Here is a 24440-nt window from a genome sequence, read left to right as displayed (position 1 = left end):
AGGTGTGGTTGAATTGACAACTCAGCTGCTAATACTTGAGAATATTCTCTGTCTCCCCTTGTGTCGATTCAATAAATTTGGGTTGAATACTCTACCCTCGAAAGTTGTTGCGATCCCCTATACTTGTGGGTTATCAAGACTAATTTCTGGCGCCGTTGCCGGGGAGCATAGCTCTATTCTTTGAGTCACTTGGGATTTATATCTGCTGGACACTATGAAGAACTTGAGAGATCCAAAAACCAAGATCTATCCCTCAACTACGAGGGGAGGTAAGGAACTGCCATCTAGCTCTGCACTTGATTCACCTTCTGTTATGAGTAAGTTTGCGACACCTACACCTGCTTCTGCTATTCGTTCTAATATGTTGCATGTTATTGATGATGCCACTTCTGCTATGCATGATACTTATGATGAAACTGCTTCTATGCCTGATACTACTGTGCCCCTTGGTGAATTTCTTGATGAACAAATTGCTACGGCTAGAGAAAAATAAATTATTGAATCTGAATACGATGATGATAGTGATGATGAAAATATGCCTGTTATTCCTGAGGGCTATCTTTTTGATATGGAATCTTCTGCCGCTATTTTAGCTTGCAAGGATAGATATGAGCTTAAGAGGTTATTAATTAAATGGAACAAAGAATCACTTAGAGATAAAATGAAACCCGATCCTGCTTTTGCTACTTCACCTATATGTGTTCCTGATAAGGATTATGAATTCTCTGTTGATCCTGATATAATTACTTTGGTTGAATCTGATCCGTTTTATGGCTATGAATCTGAAACTGTTGTGGCACATCTTACTAAGTTAAATGATATAGTTGCCCTATTCACTAATGATGAGAGATCGCGTTACTTTTATATACTCGAAATATTTCCATTCTCATTAAAGGGTAATGCTAAGATATGGTTTAATTCTCTTGATCCTGGTTGTGTGCGTAGTCCCCAGAATATGATTTATTACTTCTCTGCTAAATATTTCCCTGCTCATAAGAAACAAGCTGCTTTAAGGGAAATATACAACTTTGTGCAAATTAAAGAAGAGAGTCTCCCACAAGTTTGGGGGAGGCTTCTCAAGTTACTTAATGCTTTGCCTGATCATCCTCTTAGGAAACCAGAAATACTTGATATCTTTTATAATGGACTAACCGATGCTTCCAGAGATTACCTGGATAGTTGTGTTGGTTCTCTTTTCAGGGAAAGAACACCGAATGAAGCTGAAATTCTATTGAATAATATGTTGACAAATGAAAATAATTGGGCACCTCCTGATCCAGCTCCTGAGCCAACTCCTGCTCCAATTACTGAACATATTCCTAAACCAACTCCGAAGAAGAGAGGTGTTCTATTTCTCAGTCCCGAAGATATGAAAGAGGCAAAGAAATCTATGAAGGAAAAAGGTATTAAAGCTGAAGACGTTAAGAATTTACCTCCTATTGAAGAAATACATGGTCTTAATTCACCGCCTATTGAAGAAACATATGATCTTAATTCTTTATTTACTGAAGAACCTCCTGATCCCGATATCCCGGCACAGGTAGTAAAGGTAAATTCTCTCTATAGATATGATAAAGCTGAAGTCCCTCCTACTAAAATTGCTAGTCAGTGCTTGGATGAGTTTGATAACTTTATGTTTAAGCAAGACGACTTCAATGCTTATTTTGGTAGACAATTAGAAGAAAATGCTTATATGATTAGACGCTTGGGTGATTATATGGCTAATATTAAAGGTGAACCTAAACTTGTTAGCAAACATGCTTCTATGGTTACCACTCAAGTAGAACAAGTACTTAAGGCTCAAAAAGAAGTGCTTGATGAAATGAATAGTAAGAAAAATGATTATGCTGTTAGAGTGGCTACTAGAACTGGTAGAATGACTCAAGAACCTCTGTATCCTGAAGGCCATCCTAAGAGAATCGAGCAAGATTCTCAAAGAAATAATAGTGATGTCCCTAGTTCTTCTAAAAAGAAGAAGAAGAAAAATGATAGAACTATGCAAACTTCTAGTGAACCTATTGCTGAATCACCTGATAATCCAAATGATATTTCTATGTCTGATGCTGAAACACAATCTGGTAATGAACATGAACCTAATGAAAATATTGATAATGATGTTCATGATGATGCTTTTGGGTTTCATCTCCATAAGAGTGGCTGAGTTTTTACGTTGGCTTGCCAAGCCTATCACAACCCTCCTCCTTTACCCGGGCTTGGGACCGGCTATGTTGAGACAACATAGGCGGAGTTCAAAGGGCAACCTGGTGCATGTAGCTCCCGCTTGCGCAGGGTCCAGGGAAGGGTCCGACCACTTTGGGTCTATAGTACGAAGCCTTTCCCTACATTTCTGTAAGAGGCTGTTTCCAGGACTTGAACCCATGACCTCACGGTCACAAGGCAGCAGCTTTACCACTGCGCCAAGGCTCCCCTTCGAAATGTTGTATGGCGCGGAGTGTTGGCCAACTAAAAGGCGACATGTTCAACAGTTAGGTGTGGCAGAGATGCGTATGTTGAGATGGATGTGTGGCCACACGAGGAAGGATCGAGTCCAGAATGATGATATACGAGATAGAGTTGGGGTAGCACCAATTGAGGAGAAGCTTGTCCAACATCGTTTGAGATGGTTTGGGCATATTCAGCGCAGGCCTCCAGAAGCTCCAGTGCATAGCGGACGGCTAAAGCGTGCGGAGAATGTCAAGAGAGGGCGGGGTCGACCGATTTTGACATGGGAGGAGTCCGTTAAGAGAGACCTGAAGGATTGGAGTATCGACAAAGAGCTAGCTATGGACAGGGGTGCGTGGAAGCTTGCTATCCATGTGCCAGAGCCATGAGTTGGTTGCGAGATCTTATGGGTTTCACCTCTAGCCTACCCCAACTTGTTTGGGACTAAAGGCTTTGTTGTTGTTGTTGTTGTTGTTGTTGTTGTTGATGTTCATGATGATGCTCAACCTAGTAATGACAATGATGTAGAAATTGAACCTGCTATTGATCTTGATAACCCACAATTAAAGAATCAACGTTATGATAAAAGAGACTTTGTTGCTAGGAAACATGGTAAAGAAAGGGAACCTTGGGTACAGAAACCTATGCCTTTTCCTCCGAAACCATCCAAGAAAAAAGATGATGAGGATTTTGAGCGCTTTGCTGAAATGATTAGGCCTATCTTTTTGCGTATGAGATTAACTGATGTGCTCAAAACAAATCCTTATGCTAAATATATGAAGGATATCATTACTAATAAAAGAAAGATACCGGAAGCTGAAATTTCCACCATGCTTGCTAATTATACTTTTAAGGGTGGAATACCAAAGAAACTTGGAGACCCCGGAGTACCTACTATACCTTGCTCCATTAAAAGAAATTATATTAAAACTGCTTTATGTGATATTGGAGCCGGTGTTAGTGTTATGCCTCTCTCTTTATATCGTGACTTGAATAAGCTGACACCTACTGAAATATCTTTGCAAATGGCTGATAAATCAACTGCTATACCTGGCGGTATCTGTGAGGATGTGCCTGTTGTGGTTGAAAACATTACTATTTTAACGGACTTTGTTATACTCGATATTCCCGAGGATGATAGTATGTCTATTATTCTTGGAAGACCTTTTCTTAATACTGCAGGGGCTGTTATTGATTGCAACAAAGGCAATGCCACTTTTCATGTTAATGGTAATGAGCATACAATACACTTTCCGAGGAAACAACCTCAAGTTCATAGTATCAACTCTATTGGAAAAATTCCATCGATTATATTTGGAGGTTTTGAATTTCCTATTCCTACTGTCAAGAAGAAATATGATATTCTTATTATTGGGGATGTGCATATCCCCGTTGAGGTAACTTAGTGTTATTCGAAATTTCTTTGGTTTCATGATTATTGGAATGAGTTTGTTAACAAGAATTGATCAACCTTGTTAGTGGATTCTTTTTGATGAGCATGAGATGGATGAAACTAGAAGCACCACCTTCTGTACCCCACTTTTACTTTCTGTTATTTATATTAAATAAAGTAAAAATAGTATTTTCAGTCTGTTTCCTGACTTATCCGTGCAATATAAAAATATCCCGAAAATAAGTCCTCAGAATGACATGCCAATTTAATATGATTTTTTCGGGAATGTTTGAGGATTTACTGTGCAAAAATTACCGCGGGAGGAGCTGCCACCTGGCCACGAGGGTGGTGGGCATGCCCCCCTCCCTAGGGCGCGCCCCCTGCCTCGTGGGCCCATGGTGGCCCTCCTCCACTTATCCCAGCACCCATCTTCTTCCTCTGTCTCACACAAACCCGAAAAACCAACTCAAGCACGAGTTCCAGCCACTTTTGCTGTGATTTTCGATCTCCTTGCTCAAAGCACCTCTCGCAAAACTGCTTGGGGAGATTGTTCCTTGGTATGTGACTCCTCCATTGGTCCAATTAGTTTTTGTTCTAGTGCTTTATTCTTTGCAAATTTGTGCTGCATAGGTGACCATATTCTTGAGCCTGCATGTCAAATTTATATGGTTCCAAGTAGTTCTAATGCTTGATATAGGCTCTAGGCACTTGTAGGAGTAGTTGCTATCAGTTTTATTGAAGTTGGTTCACTTTTGTTTGAAGTTACTAAAAATTTCAGAATTTTGCAAAGAAAAACAATATTCTTATGAAGATGTTCCAAGGTGGTTCCTCTAAGAAGCAAGGGCCCAGGATTGCTATGCGCGATGCTGACGAGGATCCACCAAGAGACGCTCCAGTACGGCCTTGTGAATGGCCGTCGGAAAATTTTATGGACCGTGCGGGAATCAAAGAAGAATTCAAAGCATATTTGCGCAATGCCGATCTTGAGGATTTTGAGGCTAACAAATGCCCCCAGTATCATGATCTCACAAGTTCATTTGTGAGGATGTTTGAGTATTCATCTTCGCGTAATTCTCCTTCAATCATGTTTGATCTCTATGACAAATCTGATACCATGGACTTAGAGGATTTCACTTCTGCTTGCAAACTTCCATCATGGGGTAGTGTTAGGGATCCCCCTAAATCTGAATTTAGAAACTTTCTTGCTAGTATAACTATGGGGGAATCTAGAGATATAACGCAGGCTACCATAGGGAGCATTCACTTTCTTGCTATACATTATTTTGCTCTCTTCATCGGTAGATGCATAAATGCTAAGGATGAAGCATGTCACATGTGTGTCCCTGATCTTAACATTCTTAGGAGTGTTGTGTTAGGAGACCAATCTTATCATATGGGAGCCATTGTAGCTCGTAGGTTGCATCATAATAGACATAATGGAGATTTCTTTGGAGGAATTTATGCAACCCGCCTGGCTCATTTTCTTGAGATAGACATTCGTGAGGGTGATACGGAGTTGCCTCCTGCATATTTAGATTATAACTCTATGGCTTCGCACCAGTTTGTCGAGTGGCCTCAATCACCTCTCTTATATCGTTTAATTTTTGATAAACAACGTGTTTTCCGTATTACTCTCCCTGCTCCTACCTTCTTTGATTCACAGACAAAAAGAAGATATGTTATTACCAGAGAGGAGGCAGAAGAGTACGAGAGGAGAGCGGAGGCAGCTCGACTCCACGCTGCAGGTCAGCAGGCGATAACCGCTGCACATCAGTATGATCCCAACTATTCCTCCTCATCATAGTACGACCCCAACAACTATTATTATGGATATCCGCCAGGCCAGCCATGGACATACACCAACTTAGGCCAAAAGCCTAAGCTTGGGGGAGTACGTATTTCTCACCAACATTACATTTATGTTCACACACACTCATTGCTAGATGTCAGTGCCCATACTTTTTCACTGTAATATCCATGCTAGTTTATTTTCTTTTTCCTGCCTTCTTCTTGTGTGTTTGCTAAACCTTAAGAAAAACAAAAAAATTAGTAGTAGTTATTTTTCTGATGTAGTAGTAATAATTAAAAAGAAAACCCAAAAATATTTCCCGTTCTTCTTTTGCTTGTTGGGAGCTTTCTCGTGTAAATAGTTTTATTTCTTTTCTTTTCTTTGGGGGTCAGTAGGAGAAGACCATAATTAAATTGTTGAAGTGGCTCTTATATACATCTTTGTTGAATTAGCCCAGAGCCCATATTGCCTTGTCTTCTCCAGTTTATTGAACGCTCGCCAATTCCAGCTTAGTCCAATGCACGTACACTCTTATTATTATTCACACCGTTCGGTCGTGCAAGTGAAAGGCAATTATGATGATATATGATGGACTGACTGAGATGAGAAAAGCAGGTATGAACTCGACCTCTTTTGTTTTTGTAAATATGATGAGTCCCTCGTTCTTGGTTCAGCTTATTATGAATAAACATGTTTGCAATGACAATTAGAGATCATAGTTGCTTGTGCCATGCTTGATTAGCTATGAGTTATAATGATTTACCTTGTGTGCCAACATGCTATTGAGATGATTATGATGTGGTGTGATGGGGTGGTATCCTCCTTTGAATGATTTAAGTGACTTGACTTGGCACATGTTCACGCATGTAGTTGAAACAAAATCAACATAGCCTTCACGATATTTATGTTCATGGTGGATTATATCCTACTCATGCTTGCATCCAATGTTTATTAATTTTCATGCATGTACATGGCTGTTGTCGCTCTCTAGTTGGTCGCTTCCCAGTCTTTTGCTAGCCTTCACCTGTACTAAGAGGGAATACTGCTTGTGCACCCAATCCCTTAAACCCCAAAGTTATTCTAGATGAGTCCACTATACCTTCCTATATGCGGTATCTACCTGCCGTCCCAAGTAAATTTGTATGTGCCAAACTCTAAACCTTCAAATAAACATTATGTTTTGTATGCTCGAATAGCTCATGTATCAACCAAGGTTGTCTTTATCTTCCGTGTTAGGCGGGTTATTCTCAAGAGGAGTGGACTCCGCTCCTCACTCATGAGAAAATGGCTGGTCACCAGGATGCCCAGTCCCATGCTTTATGCAAACTAAATCAAAAGTAATTGCAAAAAAACTCCCCCTGGGACCTGATGTATGTTGGAGGCACTCATTGTTTCGAGCAAGCCATGGATTGATGCTTGTTGGTGGAGGGGGAGTATAAACTTTACCATTCTGTTTGGGAACCGCCTATAATGTGTTTAGCATGGAAGATATCACCATCTCTTAGTTGTGAAGTTCACAATGAAAGTATACCACTCAAAATACAATTTATCTCTATTTCAAAACCGAGCTCTGGCACCTCTACAAATCCCTGCTTCCCTCTGTGAAGGGCCTATCCATTTACTTTTATGTTGAGTCATCACCCTCTTATTAAAAAGCACTAGCTAGAGAGCACAGCTGTCATTTGCATTCATCACTGTTAATTTATATTAGGTATGACTATGATTGGATCTCCTTTACCATGAATTACAATGTCTAGTCAGTCCTTGATCTTTAAAGGTGCTCTACATTTATGTTTTGCGGTTTCAGAAAGGGCTAGCGAGATACCATCTTGTTATATCATATTATGATTGTTTTGAGAAAGTGTTGTCATCCGAGATTTATTATTATGACTTGATAGTTGATTATGCTATTGATATGAGTAATCATGAGACCTGAGAATTATTGCAAATGTGGTTAGTTATGATCTATGCTGAAAACTTGAATGTTGGCTTGACATAGTTAAAACAACAAGAGCAAACAGAGTTTGTAAAAGTTTTTCTTTCTTTCTTTCAGTTTGTCAACTGAATTGCTTGAGGACAAGCAAGGGTTTATGCTTGGGGGAGTTGATACGTCTCCATCGTATCTACTTTTACAAACACTTTTGCCCTTGTTTTGGACTCTAACTTGTATGATTTGAATGGAACTAACCTAGATTGACGCTGTTTTCAGCAGAATTGCCATGGTGTTGTTTTATGTGCAGAAAACAAATATTCTCGGAATGACCTGAAACTCCATGGAACATCTTAGAAAAAATAATAAAAAATCCTCGCCAAAGATGAAGACCAGGGGGGCCACACCCTTCTCACGAGGGTGGGGGGCGCGCCCCCCTAGGGCGCGCCCCCCTACCTCGTGGGCCCCCTGGATGCCCTCCGACGCCAACTCCAACCCTATATATTTGCTTTCGGAGAGGGCTGATTTGGAGTCCGTTTGGGCCTCCGGAGAGGGGGATTCGTCGCCGTCGTCATCATCAACCATCCTCCATCACCAATTTCATGATGCTCACCATCGTGCATGAGTAATTCCATCGTAGGCTTGCTGGCTGGTGATGGGTTGGATGAGATTTATCATGTAATCGAGTTTGTTTTGTTAGGGTTTGATCCCTAGTATCCACTATGTTCTGAGATTGATGTTGCTATGACTTTGCTATGCTTAATGCTTGTCACTAGGGCCCGAGTGCCATGATTTTAGATCTGAACCTATTATGTTTTCATGAATATATGTGAGTTCTTGATCCTATCTTGCAAGTCTATAGTCACCTACTATGTGTTATGATCCGGCAACCCCGAAGTGACAATAATTGGGACCACTCCCGGTGATGACCATAATTTGAGGAGTTCATGTATTCACTATGTGCTAATGCTTTGTTCCGGTTCTCTATTAAAAGGAGGCCTTATTATCCCTTAGTTTCCAATAGGACCCCGCTGCCATGGGAGGGTAGGACAAAAGATGTCATGCAAGTTCTTTTCCATAAGCACGTATGACTATATACAGAATACATGCCTACATTACATTGATGAATTGGAGCTAGTTCTGTGTCACCCTATGTTATGACTGTTACATGATAAACCGCATCCGACATAATTATCCATCACTGATCCGGTGCCTACGAGTTTTCCATATACTGGTTCTCGCTTATTTACTTTCCCACTGCTACTGTTACAATCACTACAAAATAGCAAAAACATTACGTTTGCTATCTTTACTTTTGTTGCCGCTACCACCACTATCATATTACTTTGCTACTAAACACTTTTTTGCAGATACTAAGTTTCCAGGTGTGGTTGAATTGACAACTCAGCTGCTAATACTTGAGAATATTCTCTGGCTCCCCGTGTGTCGAATCAATAAATTTGGGTTGAATATTCTACCCTCGAAAGCTGTTGCGATCCCCTATACTTGTGGGTTATCAATCATCACGTGGTGTCTCGGCACGATGAACTGTAGCAATGGTGCATACTCAGGCAGAACACTTGTACCTTGAAATTTAGTGAGAGATCATATTGTAATGCTACCACCGAACTAAGCAAAATAATATGCATAAAGGATAAACATCACATGCAATCAAATATAAGTGATATGATATGCCCATCATCATCTTGTGCCTTTGATCTCCATCTCCAAAGCGCCGTCTTGATCATCATCGTCACCGGCTTGACACCTTGATCTCCATCAAAGCATCGTCATCATCTCGCCAACTATTGCTTCTACAACTATCGCTACCACTTAGTGATAAAGTAAAGCAATTACATGGTGATTGCATTTCATACAATAAAGCGACAACCATATGGCTCCTGCCAATTGCCGATAACTGTGTTACAAAACCTGATCATCTGATACAACAATTTATATAATCACATCTTGACCATATCACATCACAACATGCCTTGCAAAAACAAGTTAGACATCCTCTACGTTGTTGTTGGAAGTTTTGCGTGGCCGCTACGGGCTTAGCAAGAATCGTTCTTACCTACACATAAAAAACCACAACGCGGTATAGTGATTGCTTTTTGATCTTCAGAAAGAACCCTGTTCATTGAATCTGATTCAACTAAAGTTGGAGAAACAGACACCCACTAGCCACCTGTGTGCGAAGCACGTCGGTAGAACCAGTCTCGCGTAAGCTTATGCGTATTGTCAGTCTGAGCCACTTCATCCAACAATACCACTGAATCAAGAATCAACTAGTGACGGCAAGCAATACGTATATACCCACGCCCACAACTCCTTCGTGTTCTACTCGTGCATATAACATCTACGCATAGACCTGGCTCGGATGCCACTCTTGGGGAACACAGTAATTTCAAAAAATTCACTACGCACACGCAAGATCCATCTAGGTGATGTATAGCAACGAGAGGGGAGAGTGTTGTCCACGTACCCTCTTAGACTGAAAGCGGAAGCGTTATGAAAACACAGTTGATGTAGTCGTACGTCTTCACGATCCGACCAATCTCAGCGCTGAACGTACGGCACCTCCGTGTTCAGCACAAGTTCAGCTCGATGACGTCCCTCGTACTCTTGATCCAGTTGAGGCCAAGGGAGAGTTTCTCAGCACAACGGCGTTTTTTGATAGAAACACTGTAAGGGAACCCCCTACAGCATAATTGGTGCAACAAACCCAAATTGCAAGTACCAAGCCTTGAACCTGGGTGGGTGGGATAGCATCAGCCCCTTCCCACCACTAGGCTATGACGGTGATGATGAAATTAGCGGCGCAGGGCTTCGCCTAAGCACTATGATGATATGACCGAGGTGGAATATGGTGGAGGGGGGCATCATACACGGCTAAGACAACTATCAACTTGTGTGTGCTAGGGTGCCCCCTGCCCCCATATATAAAGGAGCAAGGGGGACTTCTACTAGGAATAGGAATCCTATTCCTAGTAGGTTTCCAACAAGGAAGACAGGGGGAGGAAGAAGAGGGAGAGAGGGAGAAGGAAAGGGGGGCGCCGCCCCCCTTCCCTAGTCCAATTCGGACCCAAGGGGGAGGGGGTGCGTGGCCTGCCCAAGCCGCCCCTATATCTCTCAACTAAGGCCCATGAGGCCCATTAGTTCCCCCGAGGGGTTCCTGTAACCCTCCGACACTCCGGTTTTATCCAAAACTTCTCTGGAACATTTCTGGTGTCCGAATATAGTCATCCAATATATCAATATTTATGTCTCGACCATTTTGAGACTCCTCGTCATGTCCGTGATCACATCCGGGACTCCAAACTACCTTCGGTACATCAAACACATAAACTCATAATACCCATCGTCATCGAACGTTAAGCGTGCGGATCCTACGGGTTCGAGAACTATGTAGACATGACCGAGACACTTCCCCGGTCAATAACCAATAGCGGAACCTGGATGCTCATATTGGCTCCTACATATTCTACGAAGATCTTTATCAGTCAAACCGCATAACAACATACGTTGTTCCCTTTGTCATCGGTATGTTACTTGCCCGAGATTCGATCATCGGTATCTCAATACCTGGTTCAACGCTGTTACCGGCAAGTCTCTTTACTCGTTCGGTAATGCAACATCCCGCAACTAACTCATTAGTTACATTACTTGCAACGCTTATAGTGATGTGCATTATCGAGAGGGCCTAGAGATACCACTCCGACAATCGGAGTGACAAATCCTAATCTCGATCTATGCCAACTCAACAAACACAATCGGAGACACCTTTTGAGCACCTTTATAGTCACCCAGTTATGTTGTGACGTTTGATAGCACACTAAGTGTTCCTCCACTATTCGGGAGTTGCATAATCTCATAGTCATAGGAACATGTATAAGTCATGATGAAAGCAATAGCAATAAAACTAAACAATCATAGTTCTAAGCTAACGGATGGGTCAAGTCAATCACATCATTCTTTAATGATGTGATCCCGTTAATCAAATGACAACTCATGCATATGGTTAGGAAACTTAACCATCTTTGATTAACGAGCTAGTGAAGTAGAGGCATACTAGTGACACTTAGTTTGTCTATGTGTTCAGACATGTACTAAGTTTCCGGTTAATACAATTCAAGCATGAATAATAAACATTTATTATGATATAAGGAAATATAAATAACAACTTTATTATTGCCTCTAGGGCATATTTCCTCCAGTTAGAATCCTCGATTGTCTTGTGAATGGGCACACATGCTAACGCTTATGCATATTGATGACTTAGGTGCACAACACACGAAATAACGTATATCTTCAATTCATAAAGACATACCCTCTTAGTGTGATCACATTAATGCGGAATTTGACTTCGGAGCACCACAATAATTGTGCACTGTGTCTGGGTCTAATATTTCCTATATGGTGGGTAACGCCACCACCAACTTCTCCTAAAGATTTTCATTTGGCGTTATGTTGCATTATCTTCATAATTGGTTTGTCTTCACGGTTTATCTTTGCAATGTTAATTTGGTCTTCACTGATATATATATACATATACATATATATATATATATATATATATATATATATATATAAACACATATGTATATATATACACATATATATATATGTATATATATAAACACTATTCTAATCATGGCTTCAGAATATTATTCTGATCACAACATGAACTTTCTGAGTTACACGCCTGAACTTCCCTTTGTAGGAACCCGACCTTCGGTCTATCATCGCAATCGTGTCTCCCCGCGTGAATTATTCTGGTTAGTCATGTTCTATACGATGTTAGTGCAATCTAGAAATGTTTTTAGCTACTAAATATCGGTTTTAAATAGGAATCTCGCTCGTTGGCGGATTTTGCACTCGGGTTGTGATGAAATTGTGTTTTTTGCAATTTTACAGCCTGAGTTGTTCGACCTGAACTTGTCTCAGTGCTAGGTTGAACTTCCGCCAACATTGCCCAAATGGGGCTTGCAATATACCGTTGGAAAGCAATGGACACCAGTATCATGACCCAAGTTAATTTTTTGGCAAAATGTAAGCGGTTTAAGAGCAGTTTTGAAAACCGTTTTTTTATCATACAAAAAATGTGAATCGTATTTTCGATCGCATTTCTAAATCATTTATCGAAATGGGGCAAATAATATGGCGTTGGAAAGCTGCTGTAAAACCGCTCTTTCCACATGTTGAAAGTTTTCTCTAATTCCCTATGGTTAAAGAGTAATTTAGAAAATCGTAAAATTTCACAAACCGAACAGCCGAGTTCGTATTTTCGATGTCATTTATAAACAACTAATCCAATTGAGGCAAATGATATGGCGTTCGTAAGCTTTAGAAAATGCGCTACTTTCTCTTGTTGAAAGTTTTTTGTAATTTTGAATGGTTTAAAAGTAATTTAGAAAACGGTACAAGTTCCATCGAGTTCGTATTTTCGAGCCAAACTTTTAACCTTAGGTCCAAATACAACAAATGATATGGCGTTGGAAAACTTTAGGAAATGCAAAACTTCTTGGTATATATTATTTCTCCCAATTCATTACGGTTTTATGTCAATTTTAAAAATGGCTAAAAACGTATGTATTTTCGCTGTAATTTTTACAACTTTTATCGGAATGGGGCAAATAATATACCACTGAAAAGCTATGGAAAATGCAAAAATTTCATGATGATGATTTTCTCTGATTCCTAGCCATTTTCAAGTAATTTCAAAAATGGTGGGATCATTCATTCTGCCTTTATCGCGAAACAGATTCTTAATAAATGCACCGCATGAAGAACTTGAACTTCTCGGCATGTTTACTTCAACTTCACTCTGTTTTTCACGTGTTTTTTTATCGTAGCTCTACATCCACTCACCGAAACACTCAGCGGAATTGAGCAAGTGATATACTAGTGGAAAGCTGTTGTAAACACACAACTTTCCCGTGTTGATAATTTTGTCAAACTCGCGATGATTTTAAAAGTTTTTCATCTGAAATTTATTTAGCGTAGTTGGTGAACTTCCCACTGTTTTCATGTTGAACTTCTGTGACATATTTTTGATTGTAATTTTCTCATCCATTCGTTAGTTTTACACAAATGATTTTCCTTTTATACAAACCTCTCTCACAATAATTTTTTTTACTTTCTCCGACGAAGGACTTGAACTTATAACAACAACAAAATTAGCCTTTAATTTTTTATTCTTTTTTAATACAAAGGCACACCGTATAGTATGTGAACTTCTGACAGTTATCAATCTGAACTTCTCTTGGTTACATGAAAATATCTGAGTTTTTTTATGAATTTCCAATCTGATTTTCTTAATCCTTTTTTATGAATTTTGAAGCGCTCTATGTTTAAAAGTTGAACTTCTTGTTATTTTATTTTTGAACTCCTTGTTTCCATTCTTAATAACGAGGAAAATCTGAATTTTCTATAATCATCGAACTTCTCCATCTTTTTAATATGGACTTCCTAATTTTATTTGTTAATACTTTTTTTATGAAATTTTGAAGCGCTCTAGTTTTAAATTTTGAACTTCTTGTTTTTTTTTTGAACTTCTTGTTTCCATTTTCTTGAATAATGAGGGAAATCTGAGTTTTCTATAATCATCAAACTTCTCTATCATTTTAATACGGACTTCCTGGTTTTTTCTTAATCTTTTTTATGAAATTTAGAAGCGCTCTAATTTTTTAAGTTGAACTTCTTGTTATTTAATTTTTGAACTTCTTGTTTTCCATTCTTTAATAATGAGGGAAATCGGAGTTTTCTATAGTCATCGAATTTCTCCATCTTTTTAATTTGGACTTCCAGGTTTTATTTCTTTTAGTAACGGAAAAAATCCTACTTTTTGATAGACATCGATCAGCTCTGTTTTTAAATTTGAACTTCTAGGTTTATTTTAATAGAACTTCTTCATTATTTCGAATAGAACTTATTGGTCTTATTCTTTAGTAACCGAAAAAAATGATTTTTCAAAGAAATATCAAACTGCTCTACTTTAAAAAAATTGAACTTCTTGGTTTTATTATTTGTAACAAGAAAAAACTGAATTTTTAATATGCATTGAACTACTTCATTTTTAAAATTGAACTTCTTGGTTTTAATCTTTAGTATGGAGGAAAATCTGAGATTTTTATAAACATCAAAACAATTTCATTTTTATAATGAGGACATCTTGCTGTTAGTCATTAGTAAAGGGAAAAGTCCTAGTTACGTAATAAACATCGAACCGATCACTTGTTTAAATTTAAACTTCTAGATCTTAAAAAACAAGGGCAAATCCATGTTTACAAACTTTTAAAACTGCTCGGTTATTTTAATTTGACCTTCCTGGTTTGGAATAAACAGTTTGAACTTCTATGTTATTTAAATTTGAACTTATCCATTTTTTAGTAAAATGTAGAAACACCATTTTTTTATAAACTTTTCAAAGTGCTCCATTTTTTGAACTTCTTGGCTTGTTCTATAGTATCAAGGAAAATCACGGGTTTGTAAATAAACATTGAATCGCCCCATTATTTAAATTTCAACTTCGAGGTGTTCTTTAGAAATGGTTAAACTTACAAAAAACTATGGTTTTTTCCATTTCTACGAACTTACTATGTTATATCTTGTGAAGTTTTGTTTTGTTTTTGTCTCGCGACATTTTTAGCCATTTTTTGCTGTCGGTGAAATGGCCAATGGCCTAGGTGGTCCTTTTTTTTCACTGATGAATTTCTTCAGTATGTGGTACACGTGAACTTAGAAATTTCTGAAACATGAACTTTCATGTAAATAGGCATTGAAGCCCGAACAACATTGTATCTCTCAAGAGAATGTGTCGTTAACCTTTTTTCTAACAAAATGTCTCTGAAGTAGATAGAAAGAAAGGAAACATGAATGATTTCCTCTCTCTCTCTCCATGGAACACAAGCATCGATAGAAGTACACAAGAAGATAAGCACTCCACAACGTTGATGCTTTTTGGAGAAGAAAATACATTTTTTCTATTTTCTCTTGCATGACCTATGAAACTGAACCAATGTATCACAACACCAACTTTTTTGCACCCACAGATACTACTGAACATCAGATAAAAAGCATTGACAAACAACACATAAGTGGACATAGTACACAGGAGGGAAGCGAGATTTTTGCTATAGGAGAAAATTCAAACCAGTCGCCATTTAAACTTTTGTGCTCAAACTTAGTTGGGTTCACAACATGAACTTAAAAAAAACTAGAACACATAGTACATCACAACACAGAGGAGGCAATCAGCTGCACTCGCATTTTTTGCAACTTTTTTGTTACCCTTCCTGCTGGGCAGCGCCGTATTCGTCCTGGAGACTGAGGTTGAGCGGGCCCAGCTCAAGGCATTGATGACACACATCCGCGGGGATCTGGATGAGAGAAGGCCCGGTCACCGCTGGTCCGTTGTTGGTGCCCCCATCTTCTCACTACACTAAAGTTACGAAAAATGCAGTATAGACTTTCAAAAGTTCGACTGCGAGGAATCATTTACTTCGAGGGGCATAAACAAGAACAAATCTAGCTAGAGAAGTGCTCAACAGCATACTTTCCAAAGTTAATTTGTGGCGTATTCACTAAATGAACGGTCGTACCTTTTCAAACTGAACGGTGCCAACCTGAAGAAAGTGCGCTAGCTAGATCGTCAACTGAAAAACTACACTAGCACACCCACCTGCCCAAGAACCTGCACGCCGATTAGATTTCCACTTCTTCCAGCAGACACAATAGGAGAAGCACCTTGCATGCTTGTGTCCATTGTTGCAGGGAAGGAAAGGGGAGTGTTTGTATTAAACACAAGAACTACAGGCAGCCACGCACTCATCATCACTGCAATCTTCTTTTATTTAATATACACGTTGAGCTTCAACTCTGTCTCTCAGCTAGGATAAACTTCTCTCTTCTTCTGGTCCAGAGAAATAGAGGCATGGGCGAATTACAAAGAATAGTGGTGAATCAGAGAAGCTCAGTGGCGGCAACTAAAATCGGCAAGAATGAGATGCCTGTCACCTGTAGGAGCTCGAGCGCGGGAGGCCTCTGAACGCACGATGGCGGACGATAAGAATCAAGCTAGACCTGCGCGAGGGGTGCTCCGCTCCTCCGCCGACAGCCGAGCAGATCGAGCTGGAGCTCCTTTGCCACTTCTTCGTCCCTCTCGCCCACCTACACCTGCTAGGGTGTCGCGCGACTGTGGGGGTGCAGTTGCTCGCTGACGCCATGGATCCAAGCTGTTCAACGGGATTGCTGCCGAAATTTGATACCGCAGAACGGGACGACAAAGGAGGAGTCATGGAGGCGGGGATTGCGGGTGGCGCGCGGCAGTGTGGATGGCGGTGCGCGGCGTGATGGTTGGGAAGTGCACGGTGGTGGGGTTGACTAGGTGAGGCGTTGTCGATGGGCAACCCACGGCGGTGGGGGTTGATGGGGCGCACTACGGTGGGTGGGTGGCACCCGGCGGCGGGGTTCACCGTACGGGGCGAGTTTGCCCGCCGGCCCAAGGAGGCTGGGGATGGGGATCAAGCAGGTTGGTCACGGGAGGTGGGGAGAGTGGGGTTCAGGGTGGGTTCGTTTTTTGTTGTTGTGTGGAGCTCGGGAACATCATCGCCTGCTCCTGTATAGAGCATTGTGATCCAAATAGTTATTCTAATCTCAGGGTTAGAATAGTTTTGTCCTATATATATTTATATGTTTGTGTGTGTTCTATCCTCTACAACATTCACTTATAGATATGTCTTCAAGTTTTCATTTTCTGCGCTAAGTGAATGTGATTGAACCCTATCTCTTTTCTGTGCTTATCCCTCAAACTCTCTTTGTCTCGTCATATCCATTCTATTGACACGCGTCAAAAGTCTTCATTGCGTCCTTGTCAGTTAAAGACACAGAGATACACATTTTAAACTATTTTTGTTATCTCTATCCTTTTTGCTTGAATACTAGAGAAGCCGGAACGACCACCCGACAAACCAGACGCGCATGGGGTCATGACTCAACCTTCAATAAGTTGCATGTCTGCCACGTGTCCTTCAGATGTGAACCGCCAGGAGCACCTGCGTAATTGCACTGCACCACCCCTCCTCCTTATAAATACTTCTCCCCTCGCGGTCATTATCTCTTCCCCCCTCGTCGTCACACTCAAACCCTAGCGCCACCGCTAGCATTTGTCATCGCTGGAGACGAAGAGCTTAGTTGCATCGACTTCTCTGTCGTCGTCTACACGCCGGCCACAGACATCTTCCTTCCGCCGCCACTGTAGGTGTCTTCTGTTAGGGCGCGTGAGATTGGACTGCTCGGCCTCTCTCCTTCTTGTCTAGCAGTTCGTCGTGCGGTAAATAAGAACTCACTTTTTACCATTTATTTGATCCATTGAACTGTCCACATCTTCTGAAAGTTATTTCTACACTTCCAAATCTGGATCTTTCCTTTCATGAATCTCATAACTTGCAGGTATGTTCACTTATGCTTCACAACTAGTTAGATTCCTCGCTTGTACTTATTCGTGGATTCGTATAAATCAAGAACCAACTCACATCGATAAGTGAATGTCTTCGCACTATGAGGTCAATGTCTTCAAACTGATTTATCTTCAAAATCTTTTGAGAATGCATATGACCTATTCCCCTTCCCTCGTATCTCTAATGTTGTCACATGTACATGTCCGTGGGAGAATCCCTTGGTTCTCATAGTATGCATTCATTTGCAGAGTTCTTACAGCATCACATTGAATCACCTGAAGCCAGCTCGTATCTGACAAGTAGATTGAAGCCAAACATAGTTGTGAAGTCCTTCATTCTGAATCCAATGGCTGGCAGAAAATCTGCAAAGAAGGGTGGAAGCCAGCGTCGGGACAACACTACTTTGTACCTGCCCCAGATCTCTTTGAACAATACAAATTTGACCCTGAATAGATCTATGGTGAACACAAGACTCGAGTCCAATGGATTCAAAGATATTGGGCACAGGAATGGTTTCAATATCACTTTGTTACTCATGAGTATGCTAAGAAGAATGTTGTGAGGCCACCATGGGCTGATATTGTGTACAGGAAGCTTATTCCCTAGACCAAGGCCGAGCCATTGCCAAAGCCTTCTATCCTTGCATGGTCATAGGACCGTAGCCTGAAAATCCCGACCCATCTAGTCTTCGATGGTATCGCTAAGACGAACTGTTTGAATAGAATCTGCAGTCCAGAACAAGAAGGACCTGGGGATTGACTTCAACCCTGGTCGAGCTGCTCCAAGGCCAGATGGCAGTCGTGAAGCTGAATAGAATCTCATTGGTCCCTTCCATAGCTTTGATGGGCTTCTCTCCCACATCGCTGCTCAAAGGGCCACTGTAGAAGCACTGGCTGGTGAAGAGGAACATGAGGATGTTCCAGAGACCCCAAAGCCAAAGAAAAAGTCTAAGGCTTCAAAATCTGCTGCTGCTCCAAAGGCTTCAAGTGTGAATCCATTGCAATCTGCACCTCCTGAATCCAGTGTGCAGTCAAAGGACTTGTCTTGCATCTCCAAGAAGTCCAAGAAGCCCAAGAAGATTTATGGGCATGACCTCACTCCAGCTAGCATCCTGCGTGATGAAGAGAATGTTATAGATCTATCCAGTGATGAAGATCTTGCTGATGATGCTCTGGAAATGCTTATCAAGAGTAGGCAGGAGGCCGAAATCTTCAAAGATTGCCTCTCTTTGATGCTGATATTCTCAACAACTTCATCGATAAATGGTTTGATGACACTTATCTCAACATTGATGATTTGCAGTTGTCGATTGACATTAGCGTCACATTACAGGGATGCATAGCCAAGGAGCTTGCTATCGCTGGAAAGATTGTTGAGCTGAAGAACAAGATAGACCATGAGAAGGCCCTCTTCAAGAAGCATATGGCCAAGCTCAGTGTCAGTGAAGTGCAAAACTTCAAGCAAATGATGATTGACCTCAAGGCTGAGTTCCAAAAGAAACGTGATGAAGCCAAGGGCTCACGTGAACGCATGAAGTACTATGTAGAGAAATGTGTACAAGCTCACAATGAGCCTGTGAAGAGAAGGGCTCTTGGGCGTCCAAGCATTGACCCAGGCTGGCTGCCAAGAAAAAGAAGCCTCCTGCTGCCGAACCAGAAGCCCCAAGGCAGGAAATACCAAGCATTGTCTTCTCTGCTAGTATGACTAGCTCGAAGCCAAAGGTCCCTTCAGTGGCTTCTGAGCAGAAGAAGACGAAGCAGGCTAAAGCTGAAGCCAAGAAGCGCAAACATCATGATGCTTCTGATGTTGCTCCCTCCAAGAAGAAGCTGACGACAAAGTCTTCAAAGTCTTCTCGTAAAGAACATGCTGCTCCCCAAGAACCATTAATCGTTGAACCCATTTCTGTTTCCCTGCCTGCTTCCACCAACAATGAGCGTCGTCTCGTTGTGCATGAGCCTGCTACCACAAAAGCTCATGTGTCTGAATATATTCTAGATGCTGACCCCATCGCAGTTGAAGACATTGGTTATGAAGACAATGTTGAAGATGATGTAGTTCTTCCTTAGTTCCCTCAGATCATGCCCAACCCGGTATCATCACCTGCTCCCACGAGCAGTGACAGATAAGCATTGGCGGTCCCACGACGCCAATCACACAAGATGAATTCTGGGAAGAGAAAGACCCCAACTCCCTGTTGCATGAAGTTATTCCTCATACTCCACCCGCTCATGTCACCACTCTAGTGCTTGAGACTCCACAAGAGACTCCAGATGACATGTAGAAGAACACTCCTTCACCAACAGCGTCGCCATCTTTTCGAAGGCTGCGTAGAGGCCCTGGGCCCATGGTCTCCATGTCGTGTATTCCTGAGGAGGATGTGCACGCCACGAGCTCATTTGCACACAAGTGTTTCCTGAAGCCATCCATTCAGTTTCTGCTCATGAGTCCAAAGCCAAAGAGGCTGAAGATATTCTGGCTGCATCAGCTAATGACAAAGAAGAAGATCATGAAGCTATTCCCCCTATCGTTGATCCAGTTGTTCAAGATGTGATTGTGCTTGACCCGCAAGTTGTCCAAGTCACTTAAGCACCTGCACCTGATGATTCTAATGCCACAGCCACGAAAGCCAATGACATTGTCATGGCTGAAGATAATGTGCAACCTGAAGCCCTTGAAAACAATGTGCAGCCATCCACCTCGAATGTTGCTACTGCTCCACCTGTTCACACACGATGGCTAGGGCATTAAATCATGAAGGTGAGATCATCAACATCAAGTGGCCAATTATGACGCCTCCAGTCGCTCATGGTCCCCAATAATATTACCATGTTGAGAAAACGCCTCAAACACAGAGGTCGAAGCCCAACTTCCAAGTGCTATTACAATTCAGGGTGCCTTCAGTGTCTTGAGCTTTAGAGAGCACAATACCTTCTTCGACAAAGCCAAGAATCCATACAAGTTGCCCAAGATCTCCTCTCATAGGTTCTGGAGGCACCAGCAACGCAGCTACTACTCATGCATTCTATAGAACCAGGGCCGGATCTTTCCCCACGAGCGTCTGGATTGTGATGCCATTGCTGGGCTGCCATGCCTTGAAGAGGCTCTTGATTGCTTTTGTGAAGTTGGTCTAATCCCATTTTTCGTCGATAAGGAGCACTAGAATGAAGAGTTACTGTGGCAATTCTTTGCCACTCTCCATATATTCGGCTACAATAGGGATCCAAAGACATGGATCCTTGAGTGGATGTCAGGTGATGTTCATCATGAAGCCAAAGCTCAAGACATCATCAAGCACACTTCCCTGCCCACTCCCGGTGATCTGTATGAGCCAGGTTGTCCGCGCAATGTGCAAGAACTGCAGAGTATCTTCCAGAAGCCTGATCCCAACATGAGTCAAATGCTCAGTATGATGAAGCGTTTGCCTGTTGATGCTGACTACCCCAAGGAATTCTATGTCCAAGACCTCGAGTACCTGCCCCGCACTATATATCACATTTTGAGGCATACTCTGTGGTCAATAAAGGGTCATTCTCCTCACGCCAAGATTGAGGGCACCATGAAGACATTGGTCTTCTATATCATCAATGGCATCAGAATCAACACTCAAGACTTCTTCATCCATCATCTAGCTTCTTTAGGAATTGATTTGTTTGGCCTCAAATTCTATGATCCATGGGTCATGCGGCTGATTAAGCTTCACTCTACAATCAACAATCAAGCTTCAGCGCGCAACCATGTTGTATTTCTGCCTGAATTTGATATGTCACATGAAGCCATATACCAGAGCCTACAAAGGAGCCTATTCGTGAAGGTAATGCTGCCATCCAAAGCTTCACTCTACCTATTGAAGGAGTTCATGTGCCTAATCCTCTGGCTCCTGCTAGTCCTCTTGCTGGTCAGCTTCGGCTACCGCATCGTGCCAACACTGATGCAATAGCCAACACGGTAGCTCAAAGGCCTCAGAAGTGTGGTCGTGTCCTGAATGACAGAGAGCTTCTTGTGTCACTTCATCAAAAGTAGGATAGACATCATGACTGGCTGAAGTGCCAGATGCAGAGTCTTCTTGTTGATATCAATCGCATTCGCAACCTTACAACCAAGAACTCTTCTGTTGCACATGAAGCATGTCGGCGTTCTTGGAAGAGCGTCACAATGCTCTGTTCTTAAGATGATCTTCAAGCAGATGGCTTCATAGAGCGCTTCAAGTTTGACTCCAGGCCTCCACAATCAGCAAGTTGGCATCCAACTCCTTCCCTTGAAGATTCTGAGTATTCATCTTCGGCTCCAACTATTGTTGTGAGAGTCATTGATGAAGAGGACGACACCACTTCACAAGTGATGGCTTCACCGCACCAAGATTCTGCACAGGCCCCTCTGCACCGCCAAACTCGAACATCGACCCGGCTGCCCCAACATCTTCACCAACACCGTCTGGGCACGAGTAGACACTCTATGTCTCCAAACCTTTTTGGTCCTTCCTGACAAAAGGGGAAGAAGCATATGAGTTGATAGTCTTCACTACAAAAAATACACTTCCGTGATGATACGTGTTTGTCACAGTAGGTCACGTTTTTTGTCATGCATGTACATCCATGATGATTTTATGACAGAATAAAGATAGTCATACCTGTGCTGTCGTAGAAGTGTTCCATGACATTACCAAAATTATCATCACGGAAGTGTCTACTTCCATGACGATAAATCGCGCGTCACAGAAGTGCTTTCGTCAAGGGTGACCAACACGTGGCATCCACCGTAACGGAATGCCGTTAAGCTATCGGGTCAGGTTTTGGATCCGATAACCCGTTAATAGCCCCGACCAATTGGTTGGAGGAAACACGTGTCGGCTCACCGTTAGGACAGATGTCATCCGCTCATTGGACCGAAGGCGCCTATGATATGGCGACACGTGGCACGGCCTAACAGAGGCCCATTCTTGTGAAAAGGCCGGCCCGTTTGACTTGGTCAAAAGGTGGCGGGCCGGCCCATGGAAAGCCTGTTAACGGCATGTTCGCATATAGCCCATTTACAACCCGCTAACCCAGGGCCTGTTACGCCCTATCCGAATTAGGCCCAGTAGCGTCATCTGGGCCGTCCAATATGATTCAGCCTGTTTTAACTTCCGGCACATGTGTGGCCCATGAATTCTTTCGGCCCATATGAGGACCTTTGTAACTCCTGGCCCATTAACGGCCCGTGGTGAAACTGGCCCGTAATGAATAGTGTATCACTTTATACCCATTAACGGCCATTATTCCATTGGGCCGTTTCCAGCCCAAGTTATCTTTCGGCCTTCTCAGGGCCCATTGATTCTTGGGCTCATTTGCAGCATTCGGTTACATACGGCCCGTTACTGTCATTCTCTGCTTGTGGGCCAAATTCAGCCCGTCGTTACAGTCGGCCCATTTGCAGACCGTTAATATGTTGGTCTGTTTTCATGTAAAAAAATGTTGGGCTGTTTTCATAGAGTTATCAAATACAACCGATTAACGGCCCGTTATGGTCCACGAATAGTATGGCCCATGATTGGGGAAATGATGATACGCCCCGTAGAAGGCCCATGGATCCTACGGCCCGTATGAGGCCCATGGATAGTACGGCCCGTAGAAGGCCCATGTATCGTACGGCCCATAGAAGGCCCATGGACCCTACGGCCCATAGAAGGCCCATGGACCCTAAGGCCCGTATAGAAGGCCGATGGATCCTACGGCCGGACGAAGGTCCATGGATCATACGGCCTGCAGGAGGCCCATGGTTACAACAGTCCGTGTGTTGCCATGATTATTTTGGCCTAGTTACCAAAAATAGGCTATTGTGGCCACTAGAAAAAAACAGAAATAGAACTGCAGTGACTACAAGCAAACAACTAAACAAGACAATAAGGAAATATATAAGCAAGCAATTAACGCTAGCCTATTACCGCTATTACATATATTACATCCACTGGGCATCAAAGTTCGCCACCAGTGCAAATATAGGGAACAAGGCAGCACATTACATACACTAGCCGTCAAAATTGGCCACCAGTGCAAATAAACGTGGCAGCAAAACAAGAGCATAACTGAAATAACTTCATAAGAGCTCAAGAAACGTTATCCTGGGTATCCACCATGCTGGCAATAAGCTTAGCAAGATGATTAGCTTTGTCCTGTTTGGCACTAAAATCCTCCAACGCTTGTTGTTGCACCAGAAAGTATGCATCTGAATGCTCCAGGGACTTCCGTAGTCCTTCCGCTTCCTGTCGCAACACAGCTGATCGATGTCTTTCAGCTTGTTGTTGAGACTCAAGAAATTGAACTGATTCAGACAGTGAGTTTGAATAGCTTGTGCAAGCGGTAGTGGCCAGTAACTCGAACACTAAACCAAGACAGGACTTTGGGGTTGTCTCGCTGTCTTCAAGATAGTCTTCCTTAGCTGTTTTAT

At 42.0% G+C, this 24440-nt stretch overlaps 1 long non-coding RNA gene across 1 annotated transcript; it reads right to left on the bottom strand.

The window, feature by feature from the left end:
* Positions 1-15612: 15612 nt before the first annotated feature.
* On the bottom strand, positions 15613-17140 carry LOC123081946 (uncharacterized). The gene is made up of 2 exons (XR_006438864.1): positions 16161-17140; positions 15613-16000 (listed from the first exon to the last, which is right to left on the bottom strand). It is a non-coding gene; the product is annotated as an uncharacterized lncRNA (long non-coding RNA).
* Positions 17141-24440: the final 7300 nt, after the last annotated feature.

This window comes from Triticum aestivum, chromosome 4A (genome assembly GCF_018294505.1).
Source record: "Triticum aestivum cultivar Chinese Spring chromosome 4A, IWGSC CS RefSeq v2.1, whole genome shotgun sequence".
Lineage (NCBI taxonomy): Eukaryota > Viridiplantae > Streptophyta > Magnoliopsida > Poales > Poaceae > Triticum > Triticum aestivum.
Note: the sequence above shows the minus strand (reverse complement) of the source record. Positions and strands in the feature narration are given on the sequence as shown.